The 12,714-nt window shown below is 43.3% G+C and overlaps 1 protein-coding gene across 8 annotated transcripts in view; it reads right to left on the reverse strand.

Moving 5' to 3' along the window:
* Positions 1 to 12,714, reverse strand: part of zfhx4 (zinc finger homeobox 4) — a 94,480-nt gene that overhangs the window by 60,814 nt on the left and 20,952 nt on the right. The window contains exon 2 of one of the 8 annotated variants that reach the window (XM_030099495.1): positions 258 to 278. The exons of the other annotated variants lie outside the window; for them this stretch is intronic. The gene's annotated coding sequence lies outside the window, so the exon portion shown is untranslated. The remainder of the gene's footprint in view (positions 1 to 257; positions 279 to 12,714) is intronic. 8 annotated transcript variants of the gene reach the window in all.

Below are 12,714 nucleotides of genomic sequence, written 5' to 3' on the forward strand. Positions count from 1 at the left end.
CATGTTGACCAAACAGACACATGATCAAGCAATTACATGCAGTGTTAAGTCTTTTTTCCATAGAAAAGTGGACTGGAACAGTCTTTAGTCAGTGGTTGTATCGGTCTAAGCATGTTCTTACGAGTCAGGAGTTGCTAATTAGGCAGCACCCAATAACTTTTTAATGCCCTGAAGATACAATTTTAACTCTGTGCACAAGAGAGGGAAGAAAGTGCACTTTTCACAGCGCAAACAGTGTGAAGAGGTAAAATACTAACTGCTGGTCAAATTTATAGTGGCTCAAACAAAAGATTAAACAAGGAAGTTAAAAAACTGTTTACATTCGTAGCATTCATGTGTTGGCCGACGCAAAACAGGAAAGAAAGGCATAAAGAGACGAGCGGAGAATGAAAGACGGAGAGATTAAGCTTCCATGAGGAATGATGTTTGGAATACCAGAGAGATGTTATCAATCCTGGGAGGGTGCCCATCTCTCAGTCCCTCACTACTTCAATCTCTTGGCTTCTCACAACAAGGCCCAAACGTGAAGGCAACCACAAACCCGCACACACTCGGCGCAAAAGAAGCCTACTTAAGCCATAAAGACACATAAAGCAGAGTAGTTTCTTTTACTTTTTAATCATTGGTATTATCCCTATGACTGTGAGGGAACCAAAAAAGAAAAAGGCTGAGTGAAAAAACATAAGGTGAGAAACAGAAAAGGACTAAAAGCTTGAGAAATGGAGCACCGATGCTACTTGAAAGAGACTCAGCTCAGCTAAATGCAACAAATGAGTACTAGTTGTGCATGCCTGTGTCTTTTCATTTGATACAGTATCAGCTCCTTTCAGATGCTTGCGTGTAAATGAGCTAGCATTAAAAGAAAGCTTTAAAGAGCCATGTTAACCTTTAACCCAATCCACCTGCTGCTTAATTCTCCCTCTCTTTCTCTACACTGCCGCTCCCTTACAACAAAGCTACAAAGCAATTAGAGGATTAATCCGCAACAATCCAGGGCTAAACAAAGCCAGTGGGAGGAACAGTAAAAGCGTGAGGAATGAAATCAAACATGTGTGTGAGTGTGTTTGCCTGTGCATGTGTGTGTGCACGCGCTATAATCAGGTCTAATCTGACATATCCCAGAGATGATTCCATGGGGACTAGTGATAGATTAAAAGAGAGAAATTATGTTTTCTCTTTCTGTGTCTCACTTTGTGCCTCTCTATTCGTGAGATTAAAGAAAAATTCGCAAGGAGCAGAAAATGAATTTCAGTGCTTATCAGTTCAGCATAGATGCGCCGAGAGGAGGGGCGCAGATGACATGACAATATCATCTTCTCGGCATCAGCATTTGCAGTCAGTCTGTCAAGAGGTAAAACTTAGGTATATTTGTATTTTTGTTTTAGAAAAAAAAATGCAATAAAAATCACAAAAAAATGCATATACGTAGTGACCATCTATTGCGTCAAAGAGTTTGAGAAAATACTTCTTGTCTGCTTTTCTTCAGTGATATTTTAACCCGAGGAACAGATCCACATGATAACGGCTGTAATCGTCCACAACATGTACCCTTGTCCACAAACATACCTGAAAACATGCTAACTTGAACTGTAATTGCAAAAACATTAGCGGCAATTAGCTCCGCATTCTAAACAAGCGGGGAGATAAAAAAAGGGAAAATGTGTGTCATGCCACAGGAATTCATGGCATTACTGCACGCACACAGAGAGCCTGTTCCTCTGCTAATTTATGTCTTAATTTTAGATATAGCTCCAGTGCCTGTATGACAGAGTAGTACAAATAAAGCAAAATAAGCCTGGCTGTAGCAAAACTGTTACTTCAAATACAGCTTTTTTTCCCCCCTCTTATTACCTCAAATTACAGCTCATCCAGCTTTTTACCATAAACCATCCATTACACTCACCTAGAGCTAAAACAACATACTGTGCTCATGCATATACATCCTTTATTTTTCATTTTTCCACCAGTGTCCGCCTTCCAAAGGCTTGTGCTAAACTTGATTGAGGGTAAAGCTGTTCAGAAGCAGTGGGTTTGAGAGCTAATGCGACACATACGACAGGATTTACTACTTGTCAGTGGTGTCATTTCGCTGCTTATTTCATTGGGGAGCAGCCCCTTTGAATTGTAGCTCGGACATAAAACACTGCGGTTTATGAATTATGCATCTCTTTAAGTATGGAATTATGTCTTATGGATAAGTCAACGTGTTAAGCACTTGGCACTGACATATCACCCCTAATGCTAACAGGTTAGCAGCTGTTTACATGTGTGTGCCGCCTGCCAACAATAACATAACTGTCCATTACATTGTTCTCTCTGATTCTAATTGAGCACATTAATTTTGTCACCTGCAGAATATGACAAAATGCTTTTTTGTGGCTTTCCTCTGCCTTTTCTTTTTCATGAAATGCACACAACAGGGCAGAAAGGCTTTAACAACCCGGATAAATAGAGATGTTGCTTCTCACGCAGTGTGATGGGAAGACATATAGTACGCAATGCATGCGAAGCTCGTGAGTTTCCAGCAAGGTAGTGATTATCTGCGTGTGTTTGTAACTTTGCTTAATCGAGGGGGATAAAAAAAAAAAAAAAAAAAATAGCGGCCTCCTGCTCTCAGAGAACCGGATGTCAGATCCTGAGTAAAATGCTAAAGTCTTAGCTTTTCATTTAGCTCACGCTCTCATGAAAAGCAAAGCAAAGGAACTTTAGATTAAAATCCCTTATATTCGGCTGTGTGTAAGTAGGTTTTTGTTTTTGCCCCACCGGCGAGGCGTCGCACCTTTTCACAGCGGCAGTGTCCACAACCACTTCTTTTAAAGGCAGATCATATTACTACTAGCTAAGATACATTCTTCCTTCGCTCCCCCACCGGCTTTCCTTCGCTCTGCTAACCAACCAGGCTACTTCCATTTGTGGGAGAGTGATAGACAGATATGGAGAGAGCGAGAAAAAGAGAGAGACTCACAATGAAGCTCAGGTTTTTCCACACCGCAGAAACTGTTTCCCTTCTTTTAAAAGAAGGACAAAAGAGACGGCCTGAGCCGCTCCTACCTCTGTTTTTTAATTAAGCATGTCCCTAGCTTTCACACATATGCACACGGACACAGGCGGACGCACCACACAACCACGCACGCACACATACACACACATACACATACACTAAGGTAATTAAAGTGGCAGATCAGATCCAGTGAGAGGCAAATAATAGCCCTGGAATGCCTGCTTTGGACACTGCTAGCTCTGATGGGTGAAAAGGGCTAAGGGACTCCTTGCCCTATTGTTTTTCTCTCCCCCCCCCCTCCCTCCCCTTTGCTCTCTCTCTCCCCTATCCTTCCATCTGCTTTTCAGTAGTTCCCTGAGAGACAGAGAGGCTGTCTAAAGCAGGGGATTTCTCCATTTTTTCCACAGTTTTTTTTTTCTGCTTTCTGTCACACTCAAGATGTTTCTGAATGTTTATCTCTTGGGGGTCATTAAAGTGAACGCGAATATTATCACAACATGATAAATATGAGGCAAACCTATACGCGGAAGAGTTCACTCTCAGTTTTTAAACCTGTTTATTAGTAACAGATGTATTGATAGCGCATAGCATGCTAAAACACCCACACAGCTGAGTTTTGAGGCAAAGAGTCGCTGCTGAAGACAGAGTCTCCTCCTGTTTTTGTCCTCCTGTCAGACTATCACGCATTAGCTGGAGTTGCAGTCTGTTAAATGACAAACCTGTAATTGCAGTGTCGCCACAGTGCCGTCTTTGTTTACACGGGGATCTGTTAGGTTCTGTTTCTTCACTGCTAACTGTCCGACATTTTAATGCAGCGAGCCAACGGTGCCGTTAATACCGCGGAGGATATTTGGAGCGGCTGTAAACAGTGGAATTAGACAGATCTGTGCTTTGTGATGTGGTCTTCAAAAATGGCTATCTCCTCTTTCCATGTCACAAACTGCTTGCTAAGGCTGGGGTTGGGGGGGGGGGGGGGGGGTACATTTAAGCCAATCAAATGACTGGTAAAATGAGATCCAGGGTGAATTAGTGAGGTGACCTATGAGAACCAACAAAGTCAAGAAAAAGAAAAAAAAAAAAAAAGTCAGAAGACAGCGTGAAACCACGGCCATGTGTCCATTTCTTGAGGTCTTCTAGAAGGTCGACTCTCTCCCGGCATGTGGCCCCCCGGTCTGACACCAAATCTTCTATCAAAATGTCACCAAGCGTTAGCCAAAGACAAAGGGAAAGGACGCTGTGAAAGCCCCTGCATCCATCTCCCACTGTCAGTGCCATGAATAGGCCTACTCGGGTCTAATTAGACCTGTTTATTTGTTGCCATGCAGAAACGGAGGGATGAAAAACGAAGTGGATGAAGAAGGAGGGGAATTATCTCCTTCCTCACAATGCAAGAGGAGCTCAGGCTACCCCATCAAAGAGCGCCGATGCACGCATGCACAAACACATATGCACACAATCACAGAAGAGGACCTAATGCTCTCTGTTTAAAGTCTTAAAAGAAAAGACAGAGGGAGAAAATTGCAAAGGGGTGAGAGAGAGGGGGGAGGGTTATTTGCGTGACCAACTGTTTTTTGTCTACGTTACTTCTTAGGCTCACAAAGGAGCTTCACGCAGCCCGTCTTTCTTGCCTGGAGGTGTAATATTAGACAGTGGATGCAGCAGATCCCCCCCAACCCCACCCGTTTCTGTCCGTCTGTCCTCTTCCGCATGTCTCTCCCTCGTGAGCAAAGGCCTTCATTACCTAAAGACACCTGATCATTACAGTAAGGCATGGCCCAGACACCTAAAGCGCCACTCCATTTAGCACAGGAATCTTGTTCGACAAATTACCTGCTCTGCAAAAAGAAAAAAGAAAAAAAAAAAAAAACAGAAAAAACACCTTTTAGCAAATCAAAATCAAAATTACTCTTCACATGATCAATGATCTAAGATTGCAGAGGCAGGCAAAAAAGGGTAGAAGCTTTGAAGGAAGGGGGCGAAGAAAGATAATGAGGAGAAATGCAGAAGACAGAAGTGGTCTTTTTTCTCCTTTTCCTGCAGCAGGTATGCATATGCAGCTTCTATCGCTCAGGTTGATGACAACTAAATTGGTCTCATTGGTTGCACAAGTAACATTAAACCCGACCCCTACCCCTCCCCAAGGCCCCAACCTGATATTTCAGGGATAGAAAGAAAAAAAAACTGGGCGACACACACAAAAAAAATGTAATGGAAACGTTTGCTGAAACAAAATGCGTCTATCATAGTTTGTAAATACACAATCAAATGAGAACTAACAGTGAGTTCAGCACTTGTGCTTCCCCTTTTTTTCCTATTTTTCAGCACTAAAACCACAAATGGGTCCTAAAATCTGATCGAGGGTCATATTTCACCCGCTTCTGTCCTAACTTCAACCAGGATGAGGTGAATATATCTATTTTGTCTTCCACTCACTGCGTGGTGACTCAGTCCACATATTTGAATTTCCTACTGCGTCTAGAGTCAAGTTAAATGTTTCCCCGTTGAGTTTTTCATTCTGCTTCTTGTATAGCTTGTGCGTCCCGGGTCAGTGTCTGTGTTTGTGTTTATCCACTGCTTGTACAGCTTCATAGAGACAAAGTTTAATGGATTAAAGACAACTTTGACTGGATTTAGCATTCTTACAAATGGACTTTGGGCTTACACAGTCCAGTCTAAATATATGCGCAGGCCTCACGCCTTTGAAGAGCCAATATTTCAAACTAAACTCAAACTGAAACATGAAAATAAACAGTCAGACACTGTTGGGTCGCAGTCACCACTTACTGCCCTCGCTAAAGATTTTTCCAGCATCAAAGGCGAAGCCAATCTACATAGCTAATGCCTCTACTTCTTTCCCTCCCCTTCCTCGAACTCAAAACAGCAAAGACTGAGGGGAGTGAAAAAAAAAAAAAAAAAAGTGGGGATTTTTCTTTTGCCGGCAATCTGGAAACACTCTCCAGTTAATTAGGGTTGATTGGAAATGAACCGCACAAACAAAGGGCAGCCTATGTCCTGACTATTATGACTGCGCACGCGCGCGCACACGCACACGCACGGAGGGGAACTAAAACAACCTCAGAAGTGTGCGCTGGTGGAAGCTTCACTCGGCTCTTCCTCCCACTCCCTCCCCCCTAACGACCACGCCAACCTAAAGCCCACCCCCCCCACCCCCCCCACCTTCAACCCCCAGATTAAGGGAATGCACCCGCCGAAGAATGTGTGACGACCTCCACTGCCAAGGAGCAAAACTTCCAGCCCCTGACGCCACAAAAGGCAAGAAGGTAATTAAGTTTGAAAGAATAGAAGCACTGCCGCAAACAATGCGCCAGTGTCCATGGGGAGGGATATATGTGTGTGCGCGTAAAGGGGGGGGGGGCTGGGGGCAAAAAAGCCATTAACATTCAGTGGCCGGGTGAGAGAGTGGAAGGAGGGCAAAGGGGAACTGAGGATGGCATTCTCTCTCTCTGCTTCTCGCCGTTTTTCTCCATCACAGCACGACTTGTCGGTTCATTCTTTTTATTTATCTCTTTTCTTTCTATTTTCTCTCAATCACGCTCACATCTGGTTCAGACCCACCGCCCCTCCCACAACACCCCCCCCCCCCCCCCCCCACCACCACCACCACACTGCAGCCGCTCCCCAATGCTCTTTTTGCCCCTTCGCTGTCGCTTGTTGTTACTCCCTATGTAAGAGGTGCCCCCCCTGCAGACAGCACACACAGACACACACACACACACACACACGCACACAGACAACCACAGTCACACACTTTTTTTTTTTTCCCAATTTCAGCTCCAGCTCTTGATTGTCTGTTTTGCAAGGCTAAGTTTGTCACTTTGCATATGGTTATTCTTGAGGACAGAACTAGCAAACACGTCTAGGTACACATGCAGAAACACACACACACACACACACACACACACACACACACACAGGATCTCTGTTGGTTAGCACCTGAGAGAGAGAAGAGCAAACTCATTTACCCACAAACACACACCGACAGTCACACATGCAAAGCAATGCAACACTCAAAAATACACAGAGAACTTTCATCTTTTTTTTTGTTTTTTGCCACATCTCCAGAAAAGCAGTTTAACTCAATTAGCGAAGAATGTAATTTTATTTACAGACTCCTAAGTAATTTGCAACACACACACACACACACACACACACACTCGCACAGTTTAAGCAATCTGTCCCTCTCCCACGTGGTTGGAGCTAAGAAAGAAGTATTCATTGCTCATGCATGTGTGTCGACCCGCGTGTGTGTGTGTGTGTATCTGAGTGTGTGTGTGCGTGTGCATGTGTGTTCGGACCGTGGAAAGATCATGAGACACATTTACGTCAGATGAGTGAATCAGACAAACCACCACTAATTTCAATGAGGGACTCTTTGAAGTGAGGGAGGGTGAGAACGGGAAGTTAAAAGTCAGGGACGGGCAGACAAACAGTGACAACAATAATTGAAAGAAAACCGGCCGGAGTTTCATAAAACACAACTTGTGTGTGTGTGTGTGTGTGTGTGTGTGTGTGTGTGTGTCTGCATCGGTTTGTGCATCTGATATCACCATCTTTTTCCACGCAGTTGAAGCAGCCACGTTGCCAACTAATTGTTGTTTTGCGGCGCTATGTGTTTAGTAATCTGCCTCCCTTTGTCTCTGCATCTCACCAGAGACATGGATTAGTGCTAAAATGATGACTGCTTAATCCTTGATTTGCCTGCGCTAAATAAATATTAATCTAGCCTGCTCATCATGCTCTTGTAAGGTACAACATACACAATATGAAAGGGCTTAACAGTTACATAAATCACAGCCTTATCTTTTGGATGAGGGAGGAGCATGAGACCATGCACACGCACACACACACACACACACCTCCTCTGCAATAACACAGCAAGGGGCGGCAGGGTGGGATTATTTGCCGAGTGAAATTATTAATCCTGCTAAATACAATGCTTGAAAAATATCTGAAATGCACGTTTTCTCCCGGGGTCTGCAGATACACACAATTATACACCGGCCAAGGGAAAGAAATTACAAATATCACTCATTTGTGTTGATCCAGGCCCCCTTCTCTATCTCTCACTCTGCCTCTCAGCAGGTTTGTTTGGAAAAAAATACTGCTGGGAACATGAAAAATGAAAGCTGCCATTACTGGACTCTCCTTCACACACACGCACGCACACACACACACTTAAATTGACAAGGCCGTGGTCATGCAGCGCAGAAGAGGTTAAGCAAACACTGTACACGTCAGTCAAGGATAGACACACACTCACAGACAGACACAGAGAGCAGTCTCTGACGCAGGCATTTCACATCCACCTGGCAAATATAAACGACTGGTTATGCAGTATCAGCTACCATGAGCCTCGGATTCTCTGCTCATTTCATGCTGTGATACGCGCAACGCTTGTTAAACAACTCGTATGTGTAACTTATTCTGAGATTTAAAGAAGCATAAATATGACATGTTCTTTAAACACTTGGCAAGACGCTCTGAAACAACATGAAGTACTTTTCCGACACGAAAATCGGTGAAGAGCAGGAGGTCCTGCCGGTACTTTGTAACCTGTTATTAAAGTCGTGTAGCAGTACTGGTTAGGTCTTGCCAAAAAAAATTATTCCCTCTCGGGAAAACGTCACAAATGTCGTCCTGTTTGGTTGAAAGACGTCTATCAGTACAGAGTGACCAAGAACTTCCTGGCAGTAGAGTCACTTATAGGATAGTATATTTTTAAGTCAATGCATTTCTATCACAGCTGTGTTTTTGCTGGTTGCCTCAAATGTTAGTTATTACTCTATTATGGCCTGGGCAGGTAGGGACATCTTGTCTCTTCTGCGTGTCAGAGTCAGCTGATTTATGTTTGCTTAACCTGTGCTTATCTGTCCAAACAGTCACACAGAAGAGAAGAGAAGAGAAGAGAAGAGAAGAGAAGAGAAGAGAAGAGAAGAGAAGAGAAGAGAAGAGAAGATGGAAAGAAAGAATAAAAAAAAAAATCTGTTTTCACAGTTCATAAAAAGGTTACAGAGACACCTTGCTGAAGACAGGCATTTCTTAAACATGGCAACCGAATCTCGCAGTTCTTTTCCACGGGTAACAATAAAGTTTAAAGTTCAAACCCCTACTGTTTTCTAAAGACGGTACTCGGCGGGACCCTAGCCCTGTTATTATCTTCATAAACATAATCATAGGGCAGGTATCCTGACTGACGCCACGAGCTATGTGCCCCTCACTTAAACATCTCCTGAGCACTTCTCCGACACGCCACAAAAAAGACTATTAATGTCTGCAGCATTTCAACAGGGGAAATGTGCTCGCCTCGCAATAGGGATTGCACAGATGAACAGACGTTTAGCCACATTTGTATACCAAAATGGGAGCAGGAATGAGGAGATTTGTGGAAAAACACACAATACACACATACCTTTTGGCTTTCCAAGAGCTTGAATACTCGTGACAGGTCTAATTTCTGGACCCAGGGAATTACTAATTAACTTAAGCTTTCGGCTCTCTATTTAATTAGAGAGGTCTCCAAATGAACTTTAGACCAAAGCCATTTACTTTTTAAACAAACCCCCTTTTTCTGACAGCTGTTGTGAGTTTGCCCTCTTCTCACAAAAACCACAAGGAAAGCACAGTTGTTATTTATGCCATCATAGGCTCTTTTTCTGGTTACTGTGGGAGGGAAGGAAAAAAAAAAGAATGGGGGGTGGAGAGAGAAAAATGAGCAATGGAGTTGAAAAGTGTACATTTTAATTGGATTTCGCTACAAACAAACAACTGTCAGATGTAATTAGCGTGGTTTTAGATTAACAGTGCAATATTCCTTTATCAAATAAACACTATGTCACGCAAAAAACCGGGGCCAGCCTGCTGAGAGGAAAACGTGATGAAATGGACCCATTAACTTACTGCTCACTGGAAGAAATAACTACCATTAGATATAAGTGACAAGAAGGGATATTTAAATTGAACATGGAGCATAAACGTGGAGGCTTTCTCCCTCCCTGTCCTTTAGGTTTTCCTTTGTACTCGTATGTTCGCATATACACGTTCCACTGCCCTTTATGTGACAAGCAGAGGACCGTGGAGGTCAATGACAAGGCAACCGAAGAACACAGTCAGCAATATCTCCTATTTTCACTCTCTTTTAAACACACGTAGGCCACGCTCGTGGCGCGGCGGAGCGGCAATCAAATGGCGCTTCGTTTTAAAGCCGCGCCCGACACGTCCGGAAAGGGAGCGAGGCATCATTCAACGGCTGGCGTATTTAAGACAACTTTTGACTTTCATTTAACGGCGATCCTAAAAGGGGGAGTGTGCACAACAAGCCGACGAGACGGCGGCTCCATCCATCACCACATCGTGACACTTGTTTAGTTACTGTATCGAGGAAGAGGTCCTTTCTCTGGCGTTGCTTTGCTTTTTTTTTTTTTTTTTTAGAAGTTCTTCCAGAGTCGTCCTATATCTCCTCATCTGCGTTGGGATGAAACACAGCAAATACTCTCCTCTTTATTTAGTCTAGGTGCAGAGAGCTGATACATCAGCGAAACCACTGACAAAACTACCCCTGTTAATACCTGCAATTTTATATACAAGAACATTCCTGCGACTGTTCTGCTCTTCTTCTTTACTGTCATTGGAAAAAAAAAAAAAGGGAGTCTTTGTTTTATTCTTTTTAAGAGCAAATAATTAAAGAGTATTCCGCAGATGGTGCCAGTCCAGAAAAAAAAAAAAAAAAAAAAGTAGGATTTTGAGGAGGGATAGTGCTGCTGAATTCTCCTCTGGGAGTTCTGGAGACACATGCTTACCTGCTGGTATTAGATCAGACTGAACTGATACCTGAGCTGGAAAATGAAAGATCCCTATTTTTTTTTTCTCCTTTGGTTTTTAATATGATCCTGCGGTTATTAAACGGCACACAAATATTCATATTTGACATGGCTGCACTGCAGAATGTTTGAGCATGCGCCTGAAAAGACTGATCTGGATTTCTATTTGGAGCCGAGCACGCTTTCTTAATTATTCAAGAAACTTTTAATAATAATAATAATAATAATAATAATAATAATAATAATAATAACATCCATGCAACCTGAGATAAATTATTTGGGTAAATTCATTTCATCTCTCATTACACTGTTTGTTTAAGACCACAAGTCATGCATAATTAATTAGCCACTTACTCCCTGACAAGCCTTGCCAATGGCCTTGATATCCACATGCACTTGCCTTCAGGAATACTAGACGCCAATCATGTCACACAACGTACCTCCAATATCCGTGCAGGCATTAGCAGACGCCGATACTAACAGACATACATACAAATACGCCTGGATATAAATATTTTCATAGAAACAATCTCGAATGGAAAACTGTCTAAAGCTGTTTCGTTTCTTGCGTTGCCATCTTTCCTGAAGGTCTATTATTGTGTGCATGTCTTGTGACCGGCCTCTCTGCCTTTTCAATCCTCGTCTTTGTCTTTAGCCAACGAGGAAGAGAATGTATCATTTGTCATGAGATGTCTTGTGCTATTGTGGTGTGTCTTTTCTCAAACCTGGAGAAACTTAGTCATTCATCAAGTTTTTCCCTCTCTTCACTCAGCTTGTTGTTTGACTTCTGTTTGGATGAGGTAGTTGTGCATATTTTCTTTTTCTGGCTTTGGTTTCATCTCGCCAGTTTTCGCAGCTCTGAAAACACTTTTAAGAGCGATCGATAAAATGCGGCATATAACCTTTTGTACCGTGCATTATTTCGTTGGTACGTACAAGAGGGACAAACCTTTTTCTAAAATAAAAGACTGCCGAACGCTTTGTGGAAGTATGTAAGAAGAGGACTTTGAAGCACTCACATGGACCTGAAGGGCTGAGCAAGTGTCCTTCACAGTGACTGCATCAAGGAGTATAGAGGACAAACAATGTCAGAGCCGGAAAGGTAGCCGCGACTTCAAATCCACATTGATGTGCGGAAATAAACGGGGCATTAACACGAATTGCACAACAGTGGAAGGAAAGTTCAGAAATATCGGTGAGGGAAGAGTTTCATTTTCCATTCAAATTGGCCGGTCAACACATGGGATTAACTCTCATCCCTACCTGACTGCCAGCAGACAGACACACGGGGCGGCCATAAATGCGTATGAAAGATGAGACCGAGAGCAGCGGCGAGCGAGGGAGACACGCATGCGGAGAAAGCACACGATACAGTATGAGAAAAAGATGAGGCCAACTTCATTTGACCTAAACCTGGGAATTGCAGCCAAGCCCAGGGCCCACAGGACCTCAGATCAAACAGAAAGAGTGCTTGAACACACGGCCCCGATTGTTCTTTCCCCACTTGATGAAATCCCCCCACCATTTCCACTTTGAAATGAAAAGAATAAACATATTATTCTAAATGAAATACCCAGACCCGTGTTTTTCCATGGTTAATATCCTGTACGAGATGGCTAATGCAAAATAGGCAGGAGAGCCTGAGAACGGGACGGAGCACAGAGGGAAGAGAAAAATCCCCCTCTTTCTATTTTCCCTAAAGAGACTGATGAAGGCTTGGCCAGATGAGAGCGGGAGCGAGGGAGAAAGAGAGAGAGAGGGGGAGAGAGACAGTCGTAGAGACATGAGAGGGGGAGTGAGCGAGGGAGCAAGGGTAACGCAATCCTGACTGGCGTCGGACCAACAGCAACAAAAACATTTAGATAACCGTGCTCA

Source organism: Salarias fasciatus, chromosome 9, assembly GCF_902148845.1.
Source record: "Salarias fasciatus chromosome 9, fSalaFa1.1, whole genome shotgun sequence".
Lineage (NCBI taxonomy): Eukaryota > Metazoa > Chordata > Actinopteri > Blenniiformes > Blenniidae > Salarias > Salarias fasciatus.